The sequence below is a fragment of the Diceros bicornis genome, chromosome 21, assembly GCF_020826845.1.
Source record: "Diceros bicornis minor isolate mBicDic1 chromosome 21, mDicBic1.mat.cur, whole genome shotgun sequence".
Classification (NCBI taxonomy): domain Eukaryota; kingdom Metazoa; phylum Chordata; class Mammalia; order Perissodactyla; family Rhinocerotidae; genus Diceros; species Diceros bicornis.
The window spans coordinates 18,195,470-18,217,953 of record NC_080760.1 but is presented as its reverse complement, the minus strand read 5'-3'; the positions used below and the strand labels follow the sequence as shown (position 1 = coordinate 18,217,953).

Genomic DNA, 22,484 nt, shown 5'->3' with positions numbered 1-22,484 from the left:
ATATTTTAGAAGAAAAACAGCAAGGTGGTATGATATAGTAGGAAGAACAGCGTTCAGGGGTCCGGAGCCAGATAAACCTAAGTTTGTGTGAGTTTGCGAACTTTTTAGTTTTGTTGGTTCACAAATGCTTTAAAGTAGGTTATCAAAAGGAAAATAATATTTGGCTCCTATGCAAGTTTCAATCAACATAAAAATTGAAATAACATAGAGGGTAAAAATAGTTTTACTTTACATCAACTGAACACTAACGAAACTAACTAGTGGAGACCAGGGGGAGCTTTGGGTCCCAGTGCGAAAATTACAGAAAGAGGGTAAGAATCTGATTAAGACTATGCCTTGGCTAACTAAGCAGTTTACATAAGTCAGACCATATGCAGAGGGTGGTCAAATACTGATGGAAAGTGGAAGACTATTGAGACACAAGATGGCAGGTGTCTGGGCCAATTGCTCAGGAAGGGAGATGGCATGCATTGGGTCAGGCAAGGTGAGGGCTGAGGCTAATGAATTCAAGTGAAGAGTGGAGTAGGGAGAGGACTGGAATTGAATGAGCAGGCAGCTCAGGCAGGGAAATATCAGAGGGAGTTAAAATAAGGTAACAGGCAAACAAACAGGCATTGGTCAAGAAGACATAGTAGGAGCCAGAGAAACAGAGACAGATGAATTCTCATTATTCCTAAGGTAAGAGCTGAAACTAGTTTTCTTTTTCTCTTTTCTAACTCAGAAAAATTACAACCTAGGAATGGGCATGCAAAGAAAGGTGGCCTAAAGTTTTACAAATGAACCCAAGAATTGCATTAGAAATAGGGCCCATAAAATGGGCCATCAACCCTTTCAATTTGCCCTAATGAAGGTAAAGAAAAAAGAAATGACTGAGGGTGCAGGTGGGAGGGAATAACATTTTAACTGTCTCTATTTTGGTAGAATGCTCTCATTTCGTTTGAATTATGGTATCATTCTGCTAATTCTTCAAGGCCCAGCTCAGACTTCACTTTCATTGAAGCCTTTCCTGACCACACTTTTTCCCAACTCCCTCCTTCCCAAATCTGTGCTCTTAGGGTCTCTCTATACATATAAGTACAATAACTTGTCACTCTTTTCCAATATACCATAAATTTCTTGAAGTCAGGAACTAACTCTCGTATCAAGTAATCAGTAAATGCCGTTTCAATTCACTGATTTGAACTGACACAAATCTTTACAAATTCCAAGTGGAGAACCTACCTGTCCACAGCAATAGAACACACAGTCTTTAAAAAGTAAACTTTTGATTCAGGTCCACATAAATTATGACGTACAGCAAATATCTTAGACACTTGGTGGCCTAGCCTATTTCCCTAGATTATTATTCCCCATATAAAAGTTACATTTACTTATTTTAAACTAGCCAATGCTTTCTACATTTTAAATAAATTCCCTAAACATATTTTTAAGGTGAAGTAAAATACTTTAAGAATGCTAACAGGAAAAAAAAGTATGTTTGGAAAGACAATTAGTGCTATATTAAAAGACAAACAAAACAACCTAGCCCAGCATTAACATCAGTCTTTCTATTTCCCTTGGCACAGGGAGAAACTGCATAATCACAAGATTACAACCACAAAAACATGGAGTTTCATCAGTTTTTCATTTAGGCTTGACATTCTTCATATTTTGTCTTGGCCTTAAGTTGAGCTATACTCTTCCTATTATCTATCTGTGGAAAACATGACTTCCCACAGGTTCTTCCTCTCTATGAAAAAGGAGTTTGTACATTGAGCAATAGCCAGATACTTCTAAACATGTTAATTTTAAAATTTCAAACTTTCTAAAAATCAAAGTTGGAGATTTTATGTTTTATCCTTTTGTTTACTTTTCAAATTAAATTACATATTTGTCATTTTAATCTGATTTGAAAGATCTGAGAAATTTATAATAGTTGGGTGTATAAATTCAACTTAAACTGCAAAACCATTTAAATATCAGTTGTAGAAAATAGGATAAGATTGTAGCAAAAGGTTCATGTGAGCTTTGGTCTCAGACTTTCCAATGATTATGAGCTTGAGGAAATTATTTAACTTCTCTGTGTTTTAGTTATTTCAATATTAAGACTAGTAGAGATAAATAAAATATATGACTGAAAATTAAACTATTCATAAAGAGGCCCTTTATAAATTGTATGACCATTCCTGAAGTACATTATCTGACATGGTTCTGAATAGAAAGCATATCTAATCACCAACTAATCATAGGTGCACAGGAACCAAGATAAAACAAAGTCCACTTTTCTAATTATGAAAACACTATAATGAGAACCATAAAGATAAATGTTCTTTAGTATGTTCAGATCTCGTTTCCAAAATACGGCATCTTGGAAACCTTGACTGAACCTTCTGACTCAAATAACTAAAATGCTTGGAAAAAACTTAAAATATCTTTTTAAACACATCTCAGAGCTGGCACCAGAGGACAGAAGCTGCAAAGTCCCCAGAAAAAAGTGAAACCAGGAAAACAAATAAATAAGCACCTGCCAAAGCCAGTTTTTGCTCTTAAGGGTTCTGCTGAATCCCGCAGACACTGATTTTCTGCTCTGCTAACTCCACAGGAGGCGATAAAGCTCAAGGCCCACCCAAGGTGATGAATCTACTAAATAGGAGACCCTGCATATAAGCCTGGGGTCATGAATGGCTACATCAGCAGTGAAAGGGGGAAGTAAAAACAGCCCTCCTAGAGAGACTTTTGGTGATAGAACAGTTCTGTATCTTGATTGTGATGGTAGTTACATGAATCTACATATGTGGTAAAATTGCACAGAACTATACACACATAAACACAAATGAGTACATGTAAAACTGGTGAAATCTGAACATGCTGTGGATTGTACTGATGTCAATTTCCTGGTTTTGATATTGTACTATAGTTATGCAAGAAGTTATGCAAGACCTGAAACCATAAAACTCCTAGAAGAAAACATAGGTGGTAAGCTCCTTGATATATTTTTTTTTTTTTATAATTTTTATTTATTGATTGATTTTCCACCCAAAGCCCCAGTAGATAGTTGTATGTCATAGCTGTACATCCTTCTAGTTGCTGTATGTGGGACGCGGACTCAGCATGGCCGGAGAAGTGGTGCGTGGGTACACGTCCGGGATCCGAACCCGGCCCACCAGCAGCAGAGCGCACGCACTTAACCGCTAAGCCACGGGGCCGGCCCGGTAAGCTCCTTGATATTGGTCTTGGCAATGATTTTTTGGATTTGACACCAAAAGCAAAGGCAACAAAAGCAAAAATAAACAAGTGGGACTAGATCGAACTAAAAAGCTTCTGTTCAGCAATGGAGACCATCAATAAAATGAAAAGGCAACCTGTGGAGTAGAAGAAAATATTTGCAGACCATATATCTGATAAGGGGTTATATCCAAAATATACAAGGAACTCATACAATTCAATACCAAAAAACCAAACAACCCAATTAAAAGATAGGCAAAGGACCCGAACAGACATTTTTCTAAAGACATACAAATGGTCAACTGGTACATGAACAGGCGCTCAACATCACTAATCATCAGGAAAATGCAAATCAAAACCACAATGAATCACTACTTTATACCTGTTAGGATGTCTATTAGCAAAAAGACAAGAGATGATAAATGCTGGCAAGGATATAGAGAAAAGGGAACCCTTTACACAATTGGTGGAATGTAAAATGGTATAGTCATTACGGAAAACAGTGTGGAGGTTCCTCAAGAAATTAAAAACAGAACTACCATATGATCTAGCAATCCCACTTCTGGGTACATATCCAAAGGAAACAAAGCATTATCTTGAAGAGTTATCTATAGTCTGATGTTCATGGCAGCATTATTCACAATAGCCACAGTGTGGGAATAACCTAAGTGTCCATGGACAGGTGAATAAAGAAAATGTGGTGTGTATATATAAATACAATGGAATATTACTCAGCCTTAAAAAGGAAACCTCGTCATTTGTGACAACATGGATGAACCTGGAGGTCATTTCACTAAGTGAAATAAGCCAGAGAAAGACACATACTGCATAGTATCACTTATAGTGGAATCTAAAAAAAAAGTCTAACTCATAGAAACAGAAAATAGAAAAGTGGTTGCCAGGGGCTAAGGGGTGGGGAAAATAGGGAGATGCTGGCAAAAGGGTACACACTTTCAGTTACAAGATGAATAAGATCTGAGCATCTAATGGAAAACATGGTGACTAGAGTTGATAACACTGTATTGTTTAATTGAAATTTGCTGAGAGTGTAGAATTTAAATGTTCTCACCAGAAAAATAAAAAGGTAAATACCTGAGGTGATGGATGTGTTAATTAACTTCATGGAGGAAATCCTTTCACAATGTATATGTATATCAAGTCATCGAGTTATACACTTTATCTTACAATTTTGTCAATTATACCTCAATAAAGCTGGAAAAAAACTACATTGAGGGAAACTGGGTAAAGGGCACACAGGACTTTCATACATATATTTATATATTTGCGACTTCCTGTGAATCTGTAAGTATTTCAAACTAAAAACTTAAAAAAAAAATGCCTTTCTAATGCCCATGCAGAAAGTGACCAGGTAACTTACCAACTTACCTATCTTGACCTTAGCCTTAGCAATGGGTGAAGACGCCAAAAAAAAACACCATCCCTCTAAGATTTTGTAATCACAAGATAGCACTTGGGGTTTGAGTTTCAAATCAGGTATGAAATCTAGAGAGGTAGATAGTGCCACCAGATGACAGGCAAAAGCAAAGGGAAAAGCAAATTCTCCTGAGATGAACTCAATTTCCACTCAAAGAACTTCCACAGATTAAGTTCCAAGTGAAATGAGAGACTAACAGACAAAATTCATAATTCACACAAGACAATACAGCACCTTGAGTGAGACGCAGCAGAAACAATAGGCAGAAGAAACTGACCCTCAAAGACTTCATAAACTGGATTAGCACACATGAAATATAAAATGTTTAAAAATGTTAAAAAAAAATTCTTCAAAATATGAGCAGAACCAAAGAAGATATAGAGATGGCAAACAAGCATATAAAAAGATGCTCCACATCATGTGTCATTAGGGAAATGCAAATTAAAACAACAAGAGATACCACTATACACCTATTAGAACGGCCAAAATCTGGACCACTCACACCACCAAACGCTGGTGAGGATGTGGAACAACAGGAACTCTTAACCATTGCTGGTGGGAATGCAAAATGATACAAGCCACTTTGGAAGACAGTTTGGTGGTTTCTTACAAAACTAAACATACTCTTACCATACAACCCAGCAAATGCACTCCTTGATATCTACTCAAAAGAGTTCAAAACATACATCCATACAAAAACCTGCACATAGATGTTTCTTGCAGCTTTATTTATAATTGGCAAACTTGGAAGGAACCAAGATGTCCTTCAGTATGTGAATGGATAAATAAATTGTGGTACATCCAGAGAGTGGAATATTATTTGGCACGCACACACACACACACGCAAACACACACACACACACACACAAAATCTATCAAGCCAAGAAAAAACATGGAGGAACTTTAAAGACATTACTAAGTAAAAAAAGCCAATCTGAAAAAGCTACATACTACATAATTTCAACTATATGTCATTTTGGAAAAGTAAAACTAAAGAGACAGTAAAAAGATCAGTGCCCGTCAGGGGTTGATCAGGGGAAAGGATGAATAAGCAGAGCTAACAGGATTCTTAGGGCAGTAAAAATAATCTGTATGATGCTATAATGATGGATACAGCTCATATCAGACATTTGTCCAAAGCCACAGAATGTATAACACCAAGAGTGAATCCTAACGTAAACTATGGACTTTGGGTGATTATGACGTGTCAATGTAGGTTCATCAATTGTAACAATGTACTACTCTGGTGGAGAATGTTGATAATGAGGGAGGCTAGCACATGTGGAGTAGGGGGCATACAGGAAATCTCTGTACCTTCCCCTCAATTTTGTTGTAAACCTGTAACTCATTTAAAAAAATAATAAAGTCTTTCAAAGAGAATAAGATTTTAATAAGAACCATGTAGAACTACAAATGAGAACAGAATTATTTAAATTTAAAACTCAAGCAGACTAAATCCAACTGAAAAGATAATTAGTGAATTGAAAGAAAGATCCAAAGAAATCCAGAATGTAATCCAAAGTGACAAAGAAATATTGTAGATGAAAGAGAGTTAAAATACATGGAGAACAGAGGGAGAAAGTCTAAAATATACCTAATGGGAGTTTCCAGGGAGATAATACAGTCAATGGTGAGGAGGCACAACTTGAAGAGATAATGTTATTCTACAATTGTTGAAAAATGCCACACCTTAGATCCAGGCACCCCAAGGAATCCGAAGAAGTAATGATAAGGAAGAAATTGGTAACTATATGGGTAAACCTAATAAACATTATCTTCAAAATATTAAATGATGCCAAAATTGTAAGGAGATAACAAGCCAAAAATAAGACACCAGACAATGATATATATATAAACTAGGGCATCAGGTAATTTCAGATAAAGTGTTCTAAAGTGATTTGGCTCAATTCAATAGTTTTTATATATATATATATGTATGTATGTATGTTATGTATTTATTTATTTATTTATTTTCCCCCAAAGCCCCAGTAGATAGTTGTATGTCATAGTTGCACATCCTTCTAGTTGCTGTATGTGGGACGCAGCCTCAGCATGGCGGGAGAAGCGGTGCGTCCGTGCGCGCCCGCGATCTGAACCCGGGCTGCCACGGGGCCCGCCCAATTCAATAGTTTTTATCATGAAAAGCCATCATTCTTTTTTAATGTGAAATGTTGTCAAGCCATGTCTTTCACATTCTGTGTTTATGGAGTTGGCTATTTGAAACTACATATGAAATTTTGTACTTGTTCCTGTTAAATTTCATCTTACTAGTTTTATCATGAATTTCAATGAATTCATATAAATCAGTCTTATCAAATTTTCAGATGACAAAGTTGGGAAGTACAGCTAGTATGGTAAATGAGAGAATCAGGATTCTATAATCTAAAAATATTGGAACAAAGAGTCAAAACTAGAAGGAAGACAAACATATTGATTAACTTCAGACTTTGTTAAGTCAACACGTTAAAATAGCTAGAGTAACCACTAAAATAATAGACACGGGACATATAACTTTCAAATAAATGCGGCAAAAATTAGAATGTAAGAAAAGAAAAAAAAATTTTTAAGCTGGATGAATAACACAATAAGAATAAAACCAAATATAACTATGATCATAGTAAATATAAATGACTTAAACTGTCTGGTTAAAAGATAAAACTGTCAGACTGGATTTAACAAATCATGGTTTTATTGTTTTTTTATGAAACATACCTAAAACTTAAGTACACAGGAAGATTAAGAGTCAACAAATGGAAAAATATATACTAGGCAAACAGCCAAAAGAAAGCTGGAGTAGTTATGCTGACATTTGTCAACATAGACTTTGGGAAAAAATTATTAAAATAGAGTTACTACCTGAATATAAAAGATCCAATTTGCCTGGAAGGTAAGACAATTCTAAATTTATTTGTAATAATAACCTCAAAACATATAAAATAAAAACTGACAGATCTACAAGGAGAAATTGACAAATATATCATCCATGGTGGAAAATTGTAACCCACCTCCCTCAGTAATGGATTAACAAAGCATACTAAAAAAAAAAAACAAAAAAACCCCCATAAAATTTGAAAAAGATAATAAATTTGAGGAAATGGACATTTATAGAACACAGTATCCAACAACTGGAGAATATATATTTTTCTTAAGCACACAGAAACATTTATAAAAACCAGTCACCTGATAAGCAATAAAGCTAGCCAACACATTTCAGTGAGTTAGTATCATATAGACTATATCCTCTGAGCATAACACAATTAAGTTAGATATGTTATTTAAAAAGAGAATCTACAAAACTGCCCATGTCTGGAAATCTAAAAACATACTTCTAAGTTAGGCACTCACTGGTCAAATAAAAATCATAACAAAAATTATTATTATTAATTCAGCACATGTCTGTGGTGAGGGGTTGTAATTAGTATTTGGGTGGTGAACATGATGTAATCTATGCAGAAATATAAGTATAATGATGTACACCTGAAATTTATACAATGTTATAAACCAATGTTACTGCAATAAACAAAAAATTAAAAATAAATTTAAAAAAATTAAGAAACACTTAAAAATAAAATATTATGCATTAAAGGTTGTGGGATGCAGTTAAAGTGACACTTAGAGGGAAATTTATTGTCTAAAATGTTTGTTTTAGCAAAAAAAAGAAAGGCTCAAAATTAATAGGCTAAACATAAAAAGGCAGATAAACTCAAAAGAGAAAAAAGAAGAAAGGAAATAAGAGCAGAAATTAATGAAACAGAAAAGACAGAGAAGATCAACAAAGCCAAAAATAGACAAACCTCCAGCATCCAAGGGAAAAAAAAAAGAGATAAACATAGAAGGCCAAATAAACTATATTTGCAATAAAAAAAAGAAACATTAACTATGATGCTGTGAAGATTAAACAGACAATAAGAGGATATTAGGAAGATTTATAGGAACAAAGATTTTACAATTTATTGTGGAAAAAATCTCTCCTACTTATCACTGTCCCTAGAAGACACTTCTTATCCTTTTCACCATGGGATTAATATAAAGGTTGTCCTCTCATTTCTTCCACTAAATATAACATTACTTCTCCTTTTATAGCTCTTTTTCTACATAAAAGTGACTATTTAAAAACTATACCCTGACACTATAAAACTGTTGGTAATATAACAACAGGTGAAAAGCAATCAAGTTCTTCCATATCCCTTGCCTCAGTCAAGGCTGTGGAAGCTATATCATTCCATCTAAATAGCCCTTTCTCCAAGAAGCTAACTTGCATTCATTCATTCAAACGATATTTGGTGGGCACTGCATGCTAGGCCTCATGACAGGTCCTAAGGATACTGGGTCCCTGTATAGTCCCTGCCCTCATACAGTTTATAGGCAATTACAAAACAGTTAAGGCTACACAAGGTTAGGTACAGAATGCAACTGGAAGCACACAGGAGGGACACCTGACCCATATCTGGGGAGTCCATATTTCTAAAAAGTAACTGATTTCTTTCCCAACTTGAAATATTCGCTCATTTTTTTTCTTTCAAGTATAAGATATGCACATTTTGTTGTATGTATACTAAAAACCAATTCTAGTTATTATAATATAGAATATTCAAAGCACTTTGCTTTGTTTTTCAATTCTAAATTAAGAAAACATTCAAAATGATTTCATTCAAATACATTCAAATTAATTTTTATTAAGCACTATTAGAGCAAGATGTCTTCTGAAAGACCTATTTCACATCTCATGGTACACTGAATTTTTTTAAAGGCATAAATACATAAATGGTTATAGACATAAGATTTGAAAATAATTTATTTTTATTTTTTCAAAGGCTAGAAATCATTTTACAACTTTCAAAATGTTATTTTCCCTAAGCAAAGAACTTTATAACTGAAAAATAGCTTGTTAAAAGTGAAAAACAATCTGACTGCAATGCCAAAAATGATAGTATATTTCATTCAAGAGAACTTTGATTTAGTGCACTACTTTTTCACAGCACAAGAAATAATTACAAAATCATGAGAGCAAAGAATTCCAATAGAACGATATTTTACTAGGGAGAACTAATCATAGGAAAAGGACTTTATGACTTCGGTGAGGACCAGAATGCCTAATATTAACAATATCTACCTTAAAAAATACAATGAAAATATCGTAACAATAAGAAAAGCTTTACATTGTTTCATTTCCTAATTAAATTTTTCCTAGAAATGTTTGATATCATAAGCAGGAATCAAATTTTCTTGTCGCAAATTCTCACACTTCTAAAAGCTCTATGAACTTTGCTCTCTCTCCTTATTGCAGTCTTTAAAACCTTTCAGCAATTCAAATCAGGAAAGGGGGTGAGTGAAGATGCCCATAACTTCCTTACTCTTAACAGAAAAAGCTGCTTTACTGGCTAAAATGTAGGAGTTATAATTGTAATTGCCTTGCCCTTCCGAAACTCATCTCCCATACCACTTGAACCATTCAGCAGGTGGTGTAGGAGGATAAACTAAAGTCTGCAATAGTTGGTCAATAATATAATCATAAGGAACCAAAGAAGACTTTAAGTATATAACAGGAAACATAGCTTTAATGTTTTCCTTTTTAAATTGATTTAGTCTGGGTCAGGGCTTTTGTATGTTTACATAAGGAACAGCTCATGTTGAACCATTTACTGCTCACAGCTGAATAGGCATATCTCGGGAGTCACTCTAAAGAAGTAAAATTCATTACTTACAGCTCAATTGAGATCTGCCAAATGTTAAACAAGCCAGAAAATAGGAATGTAAAAAGAAGTCAAATTTATATGTCTTGATTAAATTAAATGTTTACATTTTTATAGCCAAGTCTCTAAAAGTGACAATAATTTTGAAAGTAAAATAGGGCAGGGGATATAAATGGTTGACCATCAGGCTGAAACCAAAGACTGATTTCCATGACCAGTGACTTAGGGCAGGGGTTCTCATCTTCAGAGTGCAGAAGAATCACCCAGGGAGCTCGTTAAAAATGTTAAGTTCCACTTGCAGAGATTCTGATTCAGCAGGTCTCTATTCCTCAAACTATGGCTGAGGAATATGCCTACTCCTTTCTGTTTTTTTAATCTAAACTAGCAGCCTTATGAATTCTAAAAACCACTTTGTGATACTTAGAGTATCACATCTCTTTGATTTGAAACATCATATCTCTATTATCTGAACTGAGGAAAGCAGGGAAAAGGACCAGTAAATCTAGGGCTATTTCATTTACAAAACAGAGAAATCAATACTTGTTCTGCCTCCCTCACTGAGCTGTTGAGAGGAACCATCTCTCTGCTTCAAGGCCAAGATCTTTGTTAATTCACTTCACTCCTGAAGGCTGGGTCAGTGTCTGTTTTCTCATCTCCATGTACTTAGCCACAGGGATTGGCACATGGTGAGTTTTTAAGACACGAAAGTTGAATAAATAACAAATATCCTTCTTTATTCCCTTCACTTTTCTTGGGGACTTTACCCAATCACCTTTTCTTTTCATAAGAACCTGCATTTCTCCCTAGCTACCACCTTTTCTCTCACATTCCCTTTTAACCAGAAGCTCATTCTTCTCTCAGTTTTTCTATTTCCTCACAATTTATTTTCTCCTCTAACCAAGAAAAATCAGGTGTCCTCTCTACTTCTCCTCTGAAATTTTCCTGGAAAAGATCTCTAACTGATTTTCTAATTCCCAGATCCAATGGATGATTTTCAGTCATGGACTCACTTCACCTTTCTGGGCACGTGACAATTCAAAACGGCAGTGTTAACACGCTGGGGCAGAGCAGAGAATGCCCATTTAGGCTGCCTGGCTTCATAATTCCAGCTCTGCCACCTGCCACAGAGGGCCTTTGGGCAAATTAAAGTTTCAGTGCTTCATTGTATTCATCTGAAAAGTGAAGTCATCGAGGGTAAGTCATATGAGTTAGTGCACGCAAAGCCATATTTGACACAAAGTAAATTATTAATATATTAGAAGGTATTATCATCACAGTCCTGCTCATTCTTAAAATTTTCCTCCATGAGCTTGTGTGGCTCCACACTCCCTCAACTGTCCTTCTTTAATCTCCTTACTAGATGCTTTTCTTCTGTTTGCCCCTTCAATATTAGTGACCCTCAGGGCTTCATCTTCAGTTTTATTTTACGCTTTATGTGCATTCCGTAGCACAACTGATTCACAAAAGCCAGTATATGTATTTCTCAACTATATCTCTAACACAGTTGGCTATGACTAGGGTTCCATGGTCAAGGAGAGTGCAGTATAACAACACTGTATTAATAGCAATAATTTTAATGTCACAATTATATTTAAATTATGGTTCTACCACTTACAAGCGATGTACCTTGGAGAAGTCAACTAACTCAACGAATATCAGTTTCCTCCATAAGGGGATAATGGTACCTAGCTACATAGGTTTTCTTTGGGAGTAAGTGTGGTAACTTTAGTTAACAAGCTTAGTATCTATAAATGACACCTGGTTATTGCTATTACTACAGTGGATAAGAAAGAAGCTGACGTGCCTGCTTTTGGACTGAATCCAATGGTCTCACTTACTCTGTACAATAAAATCCAAAAGTACACTGAGGATACAGAGACTTCAGTTTAAACAAATGGGCCCTATAATAGTTCCTTGAGTTGAAACAGAACATTATGTAAGAAAATGGTTTCTCAGTATTTCTAGTCCAAGTGATAAATTAATACTAAAGCATTCATCATGTATTTGACATTCTCAAAACAAAGAAATTTATAAAAGTAAAGGAGCAAAAATAGTTATTCAATCATTAAATTATTTTCTAACAATTTCATACCTTTCAGAAACTAAAATTAATTTGTAATTAATACAAAGTTTTTAATAAACAAGCTATTTTACATTAAATGGTTTTAGGATGGGGCAATAATAAAACTCATCTTTTTTCAGATATATAAATATTAAATGATTCATGTGTACAAATCCATAGTATGAGTATAAAGTAATAATGTCATAGCAGTATTTACCAATTCTTTCCTTTTTGATGGCTAAATTATAGGCAATTTCATTAGAATATAAAATATTCATCTCCTTCTGCTTGAAGATTCTCAAAATATTCTCACTGGTTAAGAGCAAATAAGAAACTAGATGTTTAGAGCCTATTTTCAGGAAACATGAGCTTTGAAAAAAATTTTTTTTTCTTCAGCAAACAATCACAGACTTGGGCTGGTAAGTCCTCATTTGCTCATTAATGTTATAAATGGGGTATATTTGCAAGATGATTTACGAAGATATAGGGTACACAATGTATGGTCAGTGTGAAAGGTACACCAAACTATACCAAACAACTCTCATCTCATTAGAAATATGTTCAAAAGAGATGCAATAACTGAACATGCACTGCAGTGAAAAATTTGTTGGTGTGATCAAAGAACCCATGTGTGTTCTCAGAGAAATTACTGAGAAAGAAGTGTATTAGAATATAGGGAAATGGAAATGCTATTTCAATTTTGTAAAAAAATTCAGTATGATGTTAATCAACATGATTATTCATTTATTAGAAAGTTTTTGAGGACTTAGAATAAAAAGTAGCATATATTAGGAGTTATATGAATTAAGTTATATGAATTAACTACGACTAAGTTAAGATACTTATCATAATAGAGCAATATGAACTTGAAGAAAACATAGTAAAATGGATTTAGAACTGGTTTAATACCAGATCCATCTGAAGTCATATCTCTAGTAACATGCCAGAGGATTTGGTTCAATTCAATAGTTTTTATCATGAATTTTAATGAATTCATATAAATCAGTCTTGTCAAATTTTCAGATGACAAAGTTGGGAAGTACAGCTAATATGGTGAATGAGAGAATCAGGATTCTATAATCTAAAAATATTGGAACAAAGAGTCAAAACTAGTAAGATGAAATTTAACAGGAACAAATACAAAATTTCATATGTAGTTTCAAATAGCCAACTCCATAAACACAGCATGTGAAAGAGATGGCTTGACAACATTTCACATTAAGAAAGAATGATGATGACAAGAAAAGAACGCCTAGAAAAGTTAGGCTGGCTCATGAGAAAGAAAAGAAATATCAAAAGCATTGTCAACTGTCATTTTAGCCTTTTAATCTTTAAATAGCATAACACACACCACAACACATACCATAAAGTTTCACAGGATTAGGCAATCTCTTCCTTATTACACTAATAAAATAGGGCAATTCTTAAATACTATTCTTTCATTAATATTCAAACAATAAATTTTAGACCAAGTGCATTTTATTTGCATAGACTTCAAATAATAATATATAACAATTCATTGACAACATGGGATCAACGAGATTTTTTTCAGATTAATTTAACAATATATTACAGGTGTGTTTACACAAAATCCTCATGGATTTCTAAAACATGCAAGTACTTGGCATAAAAGTTAACTTATATAGATTAGAGTCCAGAGTGGTCTTACTTAGCAGTGAAGTTTACTGCAATTCCCACATAGGTGACTTTGAAAGGCTAACTGTAAATTTAGTAAAACCCTTGCATTCTTTGGATTTCATTTCTTTAGGTTTCTAAAGATGGTAATAAAATAAATAGATCAAATTTATAATGTGTCCTTATAAAGAGAAAGTCAGACCTCCTACTTGCTTCTAATGTTTCTGTAACAGATCTTTGGCAACACTCCTGATTTAGGATTCTTCTATAAAATCTATCATGGCTGCAAGTCAATTCCTATTATATAAATCATGAACCACCCAGACTTTATTCCAACTGTGTTAGCATCCTTTCTCATTCAGATATTTTTTTCATATTTCTATTTTATTTTCCATTTCATTTACTCAAAACAATTGGTTTTGGTAGTTAACCCTATTCATTGCCAAATCCAGTTTGAGCATCTTATTTGAAGACTTCTATGAAATTCTCTTACCGTTTGTAACACTCCCTCTTTTTCTAGTAGGCAACCATTGCCCATCATCTCCTACTCCTAAAATTATGTTTACAAAGAAGACTTCCTTTCAAAAATTATTATTTAAATCAGGATTCAGAATTGGCTCCCCTTTATTCAATATCTCAGCTAAAGATTGTCAGCAATAATAATGGTTTTTAAACACACTGGTGAGTAATTAAAAATGAGGTCTTAAAAGACTATTTAATGACAGAGAAAGAAATGTTCATAGTATATTATTAAATAGCAAAGGCAGGTTCTTTTTAATTTTCTAAATACTTTCCGTAATAAGAAAAAACACTATAACCCTACACAAGTATTTATAAAAAGCAAATTGCAGCTGAATTAGTTGGACTACATGTAAACTAGCCCTAATTCTAAATTGCTTGGGAAATTTTTACTAAGAATTTTACCAAAGACATCTCCCTTTATCTCTTACCAAATTCATTTTTATTTAGTATGACTCTAATTCTATCATTTAAACTTTTCCCTTTTTTTTTTTTGCTGAGGAAGTTTCGCTCTGTGCTAACATCTGTTGCCAATTTTTCTCTATTTTGTATGTAGGACGCTGTCACAGCATGGCTGACAAGTGGCGTAGGTCTGCGCCCAGGATCTGAACCCAGGAATCCGGGCCGCTGAAGCAGAGCATGCCGAACTTAACCACTGGGCCATGGGGCTGGCCCCTAAACATTTTCTTTTTAATTGCATTCTTTTATTCTACAACATTTTGATTCTCCTACCAAACTATAAACTGTTTTGTAATGCAAAATACATAAATATACACGATAGTAATAATAATAATACCACTTTAAATTTACATACAGTTTTAATGGTTTGCAAAAGCTTTCCAATATTATCTCAGGTAAATCACCACCCACAGGGTGCATTAGGTAGACTCCATTTTACAAATGCTGATGCTTTAGGTAAGGAGGTTGAGAAACAGCTGAGTTCAAACTGGAAACCCCACTTGACTACAAATTCAGTCCTCTCTCGTCTCGTTTCTACTTAACAATATGAGAACTAGTTTTCAAAATCAAACATAAGATTATACTTTATTAAAATGTATATGTGTGATATATAGTTGGGTAAAAAAACGGAGAGATTTCAAATTAAATTTAATAAAGACAATATTTCCAAGAGTACAGACTAGAGTGGATTTAAAACAAGAAATCTGGGGCCGGGGGAACCTCTAGATTTGGTATATAACAAGTCAACACCTTTTTTAAAAAATGAATTATTTTATATAGTTTATAATGTATAGAGCTCCTTCAGACCCACAAATATTACAAAATTGGTCAAAAAGAATAGGAACCAGAAGTCAAATTTACATACAATAACCGTTAACTTTCTGTTTATTCGTAACGGAAAACAGCAGTTTTTAAACTGCAGCAATAGTTCAGGAAATCTCTTAATACATGGTGTTAAAAATATGAATATCTCAACATGCAAAATAATCAGAATAAAGATAGTTTCTTTAAGAAAAGGAACCAATCAAGAATCTTCTAGTCAGCAATAAGTACACAGTCTAACATTTGATTTAAAAATATGGTATATTTTCCCTATGGTCCATATGGTAGGGTAGTGCCATCTACCACCATACATTAGAGGGCACATATCTATATATCTAATTATATTAGGGCATCACAGCATTAAACTACTGCCTCCAGTTATAGAGAGCAAATATTTTTCCCCCAGGGTCTTCCACTCACCTCCAGCCCTAAGACAATCCTGACTGTAGTGTCTAATACAACAGTATTAATGCTAAGTGTCTGCCAGAATGTAAAGCAATGGCAACTCTCATACTCAGCTATTGGGAATGTAAATCTGATACAATCATTTTGGAGAACAATTTGGTGATATCTAGCAGCAGTGAAGCTATGCATAACCTATGACCTAGCGATTCTAGATATATACCCCACAGCCCTGCTGATCAATACAATAGCCACTAGCTGCACGTGTTTATTGAAAATTGAGTTAATTAAAATTCAATGCAATTAAAAACAGTTCAGTTCCTTAGTCGCAGTAGTCACAGTTTAAGTGCTCAATAGACACAGTTGGCTAGTGGCTACTGTATTGGATGGTAACTGATATAAGACATTTCCATCATTGCAGTAAGTTCTTTTGAAAAGCACTGCACTAGCGAAACTATTATATATGTGTACAAGGAGAATGTTGAATATTCATTTTAACACTATATGAGATAGAGAAAAATTAAAAGCTTAAACGTCCATTAATAGAAGGCAAGATAAACCTGGTATATTTATGCAATGTACTATTAAATAGCAGTAAAAATCTACAAATGGGATTATGAATATCCAAGTGATGAGTCTTAAATGCATAAGATATAGTGAAAAAAGGAAGTTGCAAAACAGTGGTAGGTGGTGGGTATAGGGTACATTTTCTTATTCTCTATATTGTTCTGATATGGTTGTTTCAATAAAAAGGCTAAGTAGAATTAGAATGTAGTGGTTAAGAGCTCAAGTTAGCTGTGTGATCTTGGGCAACCCTGAGCTTCGTTTTCTCCGCTGTAAAGTGTGAATAATAGTATTAAGTAGTGCCTAGGGCTGTAGTGAAAATTAAAGGAGGTAAAATATGTGAAAGTCCTCTGTAAACTAGAAAACACTATGCAAATGTTACCTAGTATTAAAAAGGGCTTAAAACTACAAACTGAAAATTATCTGGGAATTTTAACTGATATTGATCTCTTGGGATAAGGCAGAATACGTTTTTTTGTGCTAAAAAGTTATTACAATTTCTCACTTTGTCAGAGAGATTTTACTTATTTAATTTTGCATAAACACAGACTAGAGGTGGCATCCATTCTTCAATTTAATCAATATAGGATAGCTAGACTAAGTTATTATTTCAAAAATATTCACCAATCATAAATTATGACAACTAATACAAATAGGTATTCAGTAAATATTTCTGAATACTTCTACGTGCCAATCAAGTTCTAAATACTTTACATGCATTAATGTATATAATCCTCATAACAACCCTATGAGGTAGGTAGTATTATCCCCGCATTACAGATAAGGAAATTTAGGTAGTTAAGTATCTAGTGTTAGCCAAGGTCATTTGGCTATGGGGGGGAAAGGTTGGAACTTGAATCCAGGCAGTCTGTTATCAGAATCTGTGTTCTATAAGTACCTATTATGTGCTTAGCACTGTATTTAATCCCCCCCAAAAAACTGCAAACTTGCTCAAAAATACTCAAGACCTCCCAATTCACCCAGGCAATGAAGCACAAATTCCATAACCAGGAATTCAAAGCTTCCACAATCTGATCTCAATCACTTTTCCCCACCTCTCTCTCATTATGCCCCTTGAACAGATCCTCTGATACAGAGAGAAGCCTGCTCAGGTCTCTAAACGTACCTGCCTCTCTTCATTGACCCCTCCTTTACCTCTACCTTGCATGTTTGCTACAATTCAACATATCCTTCAAGGGTCTTACCAAGTCCTAACTCTTCTATGGAGATTCCCTCTGGTTACCATAGCCCCAAAAGACTTCTTCTATGAGAAAATCTCCCTTACCTAACATCTATAATCAAGATGTGATTAATTACATGGATATGAATTAGGACACTGCTGTGATTCTAAACAGCAATGCTATGACAAAAATTCTGAGGTTATCCCTGTCAATAATAAATGTACTTACAAGGCATGTGCTGTTTTCCAAGGCTTAGTATTAGAATTTCCTTCTTTTAAAAACTTTTCCCTATAGAAACTTAATCTCGTGAGATGATGTTCTAGAAAGATCTCTATTAAATCTAGGATTGAACACTATCCAGATTTCCAGAAATAATTAAGTCTAAAATATTATAGATTACTATAGGTAAGAATACCAAATGCAGCATTTTATCCTTGCAATCAGGAATTAATGAAGATAAAAATAATCTACTACCTATTTCATTCAGGAAGTGAAACACTATTATGCCATTCCAAATACGAAGATTTTTTTTTCTTCAGGAAAATAAAAACATAAAAATCTTTTCCCCATCTTATTCTCTAGAGACATTTTTATTCACTTTGGGCATCAATGTCTTAACATGGCAAGAAATATAAAAATATGGAGATAATAAATGTGATATGTTATTCTTAATAGGATATCAAGAGTTAAATATCCTGCCGTAATAACACATAGTGTTCACTTTAGTAAGTAAAATATAAACTATTTGACCAAAATATTTAAGTTATATTGTTTATTCTACTAATAAATTTTATAAAAGCTTTAATTGATACAGAGAACAATATTCTTTTATAAGCTTAAAATCAGATAAGTAGTACTAATACACAGCATAATTTCTAAGTACATTATCCCTGGACATTTTGTCAGCTATAATTAAAACAGAAAAGACAAAAGGAGAAAATTAAGGCAACATATAAACAATCTAACAATGTACATTTGGCAGTTTTTATAAACTAAATAATGAACACAAAAAATATTTCACCTTTAGTATTTTTATGCTTCTATGCTATGACATTTAAAAAAAAAACGCTGTAATAGAAAAAAAATGTTGAGTAATAGCAAAGACAAACATATAAAACATAAAAGTACAGTTATTCAAAATAGGGACTCAAGACCACAGTAAACATTCAGAGAACAATTATATAGGTTTTTACATTTTTGTTACAAAATAAAATAAAAACAAAAAAGTTTTTGTATCATTCAAAGGGAATACAAAAGAAACTGATTTAGATAAGACAAAATTTTATTTTACCTATGAATTCTTCAAATTCAAAAACTGAGTTCAGCAAAAGACATGGGCAAAAGTGGGGGAAGAGCCAGGAAATATTTTGCCAATAAAATTGAGACATGAAAGTAGTAGGAAAAAAACGATATTTTTCACAGCTTAGCATGTGTGTTGAGGCAAAAGCATTCAAAATAAAATTTATGAACTGAGAAATAATGAGGTCAAACAGCTGTTAAAGAGATGCTATGAAAATGATTCCCAACTTAGCTGGTGATGAATTTTAAATCTCTTCATTGTGCAAACATCATAAAGTATTTCTTAAAAATATAACTTTATAGAAATAAAGACCTGTTTTCTGCTTTAGGGTACCAAAAACAAGAAACAAAAAATACCTTCACTAGAAGTGGTTGCTTCTCATAAGAGGAGGCAATATTATACTTACTTCTAAGCATCTTTTCTATCACCCATTTCTCTAAGAATTATCTACTACATTTATTCATTGTATTGGTTTTATTTTTTTATGTATAAATATTTACTTCTCCAAATGTTCACACTATCTGCTATTCATATTTTGTGTGCATTAATAAAATCACATTTATATTAAAATACAGAATTCTCATTCAACATTAACACATTTTTGAATTATACATGTTGTATATTTATACCTTAACATGTTGCAAAAAATGCAAAAGAATGTGCAGAAAATTCTAGCACTTTTTTTTTTTTTTTATGAGCAAGATCAGCCCTGAGCTAACATCCATGCCAATCCACCTCTTTTTGCTGAGGAAGACTGGCCCTGGGCTAACATCTGTGCGTATTTTCCTCCACTTTATATGGGACGCCGCCACAGCATGACTTGACAAGTGGTGCCTCGGTGTGCGCCCGGATCCAAACCCGGGGCCTCCAGCAGCGCAGCTTGCGCACTTAACCGCAACGCCATGGGGCTGGCCCCTGCACTTTTTTTCAAAGGCCAATTGAATAACTGTCTACAAATTATTGGTGAAAGGTCTTACTTAAAAAAAAAGTTTTCACTTTGTACGCTATTACACTTACAATATAATTATGATTACTTTGATCTTAAATATTAACATCATAAGCCATGACCTGAAAATGAGTTAAGCTACAGTGACAGTAACTTTAACTTACAAAACTAGTGAAACACTTTCTTACAACGTGAAATAAATGCAGATGCTACATTAATATACTAAGAATATAAAAAAAATTCAGTGAGTTCTTCCCCAATATTTTAAATGTACCATATATTTCTTTACCTAGAGAAAATGATGTTTAAAAAATCAATCAATTAATATACTTTAAGTATAATTATAAAGATGATTTAACTATTTTCCATGAAGGTAAAGACTATGATTATTTTTATCACCAGTATAGCCCTACACCTAGCAAACAGCTGGTAAATGGTAAACATTCACAAATATTTTTGAGGAAATAAATGACATAATAAAATTGATTTCTTATATAAGGAAGAAGGACAACATTATCTCACTACTATAGAAAAAGCCTGTTTGGCAGCTAGCACATGCTTAGTCTTAGTCAAATTAATGTATTAATGATATATTCAGCACCAGCACTGAAAGAGAGACAAAAGACAAACACTGAAAATATCTGCTTACTCTTATGAAGAGGAAAGATGAAATTGGTTCCTCAAATTAATAGACAAAATAACTCTCAACACACACACACACACACATACCAGAATAAAGCACATATTTCTTTAGAACCACCACTGTTAAGTGCTGAATGACTAACAGGTGAGCTAATGATGCCATACTAAAAATAAAGTTTAAAAAGATCCAAAAAGTAAATATAAAGGTCATAGAAAAGATGAATATGAACGAATACAGGACCTATTTTCACATATTCTACACTAAGTAAATAGAAAAAAAATCTAAAAATTTAAAACAATATCTGAAGACTTAAAGATATAATGGATATAAAACTGTTATTTTTTCTTACTTTTTAAAACTGCAATTGCAAAATTCAAATTAGTCTAAAAATCTAGAAAATATCCATAAATAAAAACAAGGAAAATAACTTCTCATAGACTGATAATCACAAGTAACCACCTTTGACAATCTGGTGTATAACCATCCAGGCTATTTTCTGCTCACATGTAAACACATACATAGATAAGATCATACTATACATGCAGTTTTTTAAAACGCTTTTGTTCAGTTAACAAATACCTAAATCATATTTCAAGTTAATAAATAGGCACTCATATCACCTTTGTGATGGTTGCTTAGAATTTCACTGCGTGGATATACTATTGCTATATTAACCAATCCTCTACAGCTGAGCATTTAGATTGTCATCAGATCTTTGCCATTATATATAATCAGCCACTACTGCTCATTTATGTGTAAAAAACAGCCTAAACTTATAGCAGTTTAGCACTTTACTGATTTTGAATATGTGATCTTAGAATAGTAAAGAACATGTGTAATCGTCAACTTTGTTTCATTAAAGGTATACAATATTGCTGATAGCTTTTGTCAATACTTATTGCCTTTAAGACTCACACACCCTGGAAAACTACACTATAAAGCTAGTTTCCACCTTGAACTTTATATGCCCACAGGAGACTGCGGGAAAAAAATGTTGATTTAAAAACCAGGTATACAAGCTAAAGTGAGGGAACCTAAAGAGCATCCACCTACAGTCACGTTAGTATTGGCAGTCTCTAAACACTGAATCATCTCTTTCATGAGAGTCACAGTCTTTAGGAGGATTATCCAATTATGAAAAATAAATATTTTAATGAAAATAAGAGGTTGCTATTTAAAAGAAAACAGTATCCTTAATTATAATGATGCTGCTATGTACAGTTAATGACCCTATACATTAAGGAAGGTCGAACTTTAATGACCTGGACCACACCAGGGTCACAATTGGTAGCAGAACATTGATCAACAAATAAAAGCCACTGAACACATGAAAGGAATTACAGTACATCACACATCAAACATTTTGGCCTGGTGCTTCCTTCCTCTAATCCTACTGGCAGGAAATGCTCTACATATCCTTTGAGGTGACCAGACACATTTAAAAGTAGTCCCTTGTTAAAAAAGCTCTTGGATACCGCAATTTTCTCCAAAGAGGAGAGCAACTTCTGCTCAGCACTGTTGCACTACATGTCTACTTGCAGCACAGAAATGGAGCTCCACTGATGAGGTACTGTACCTGCATACTGTAGTTTCTTCTTCGAAGGGTTAAAAAAGTATAC

The 22,484-nt window shown here is 33.7% G+C and overlaps 1 protein-coding gene across 8 annotated transcripts in view; it reads right to left on the bottom strand.

The window, feature by feature from the left end:
* The window catches only part of VPS13B (vacuolar protein sorting 13 homolog B), a 739,916-nt gene that overhangs the window by 283,480 nt on the left and 433,952 nt on the right, over positions 1-22,484 (bottom strand). The window lies entirely within an intron of this gene.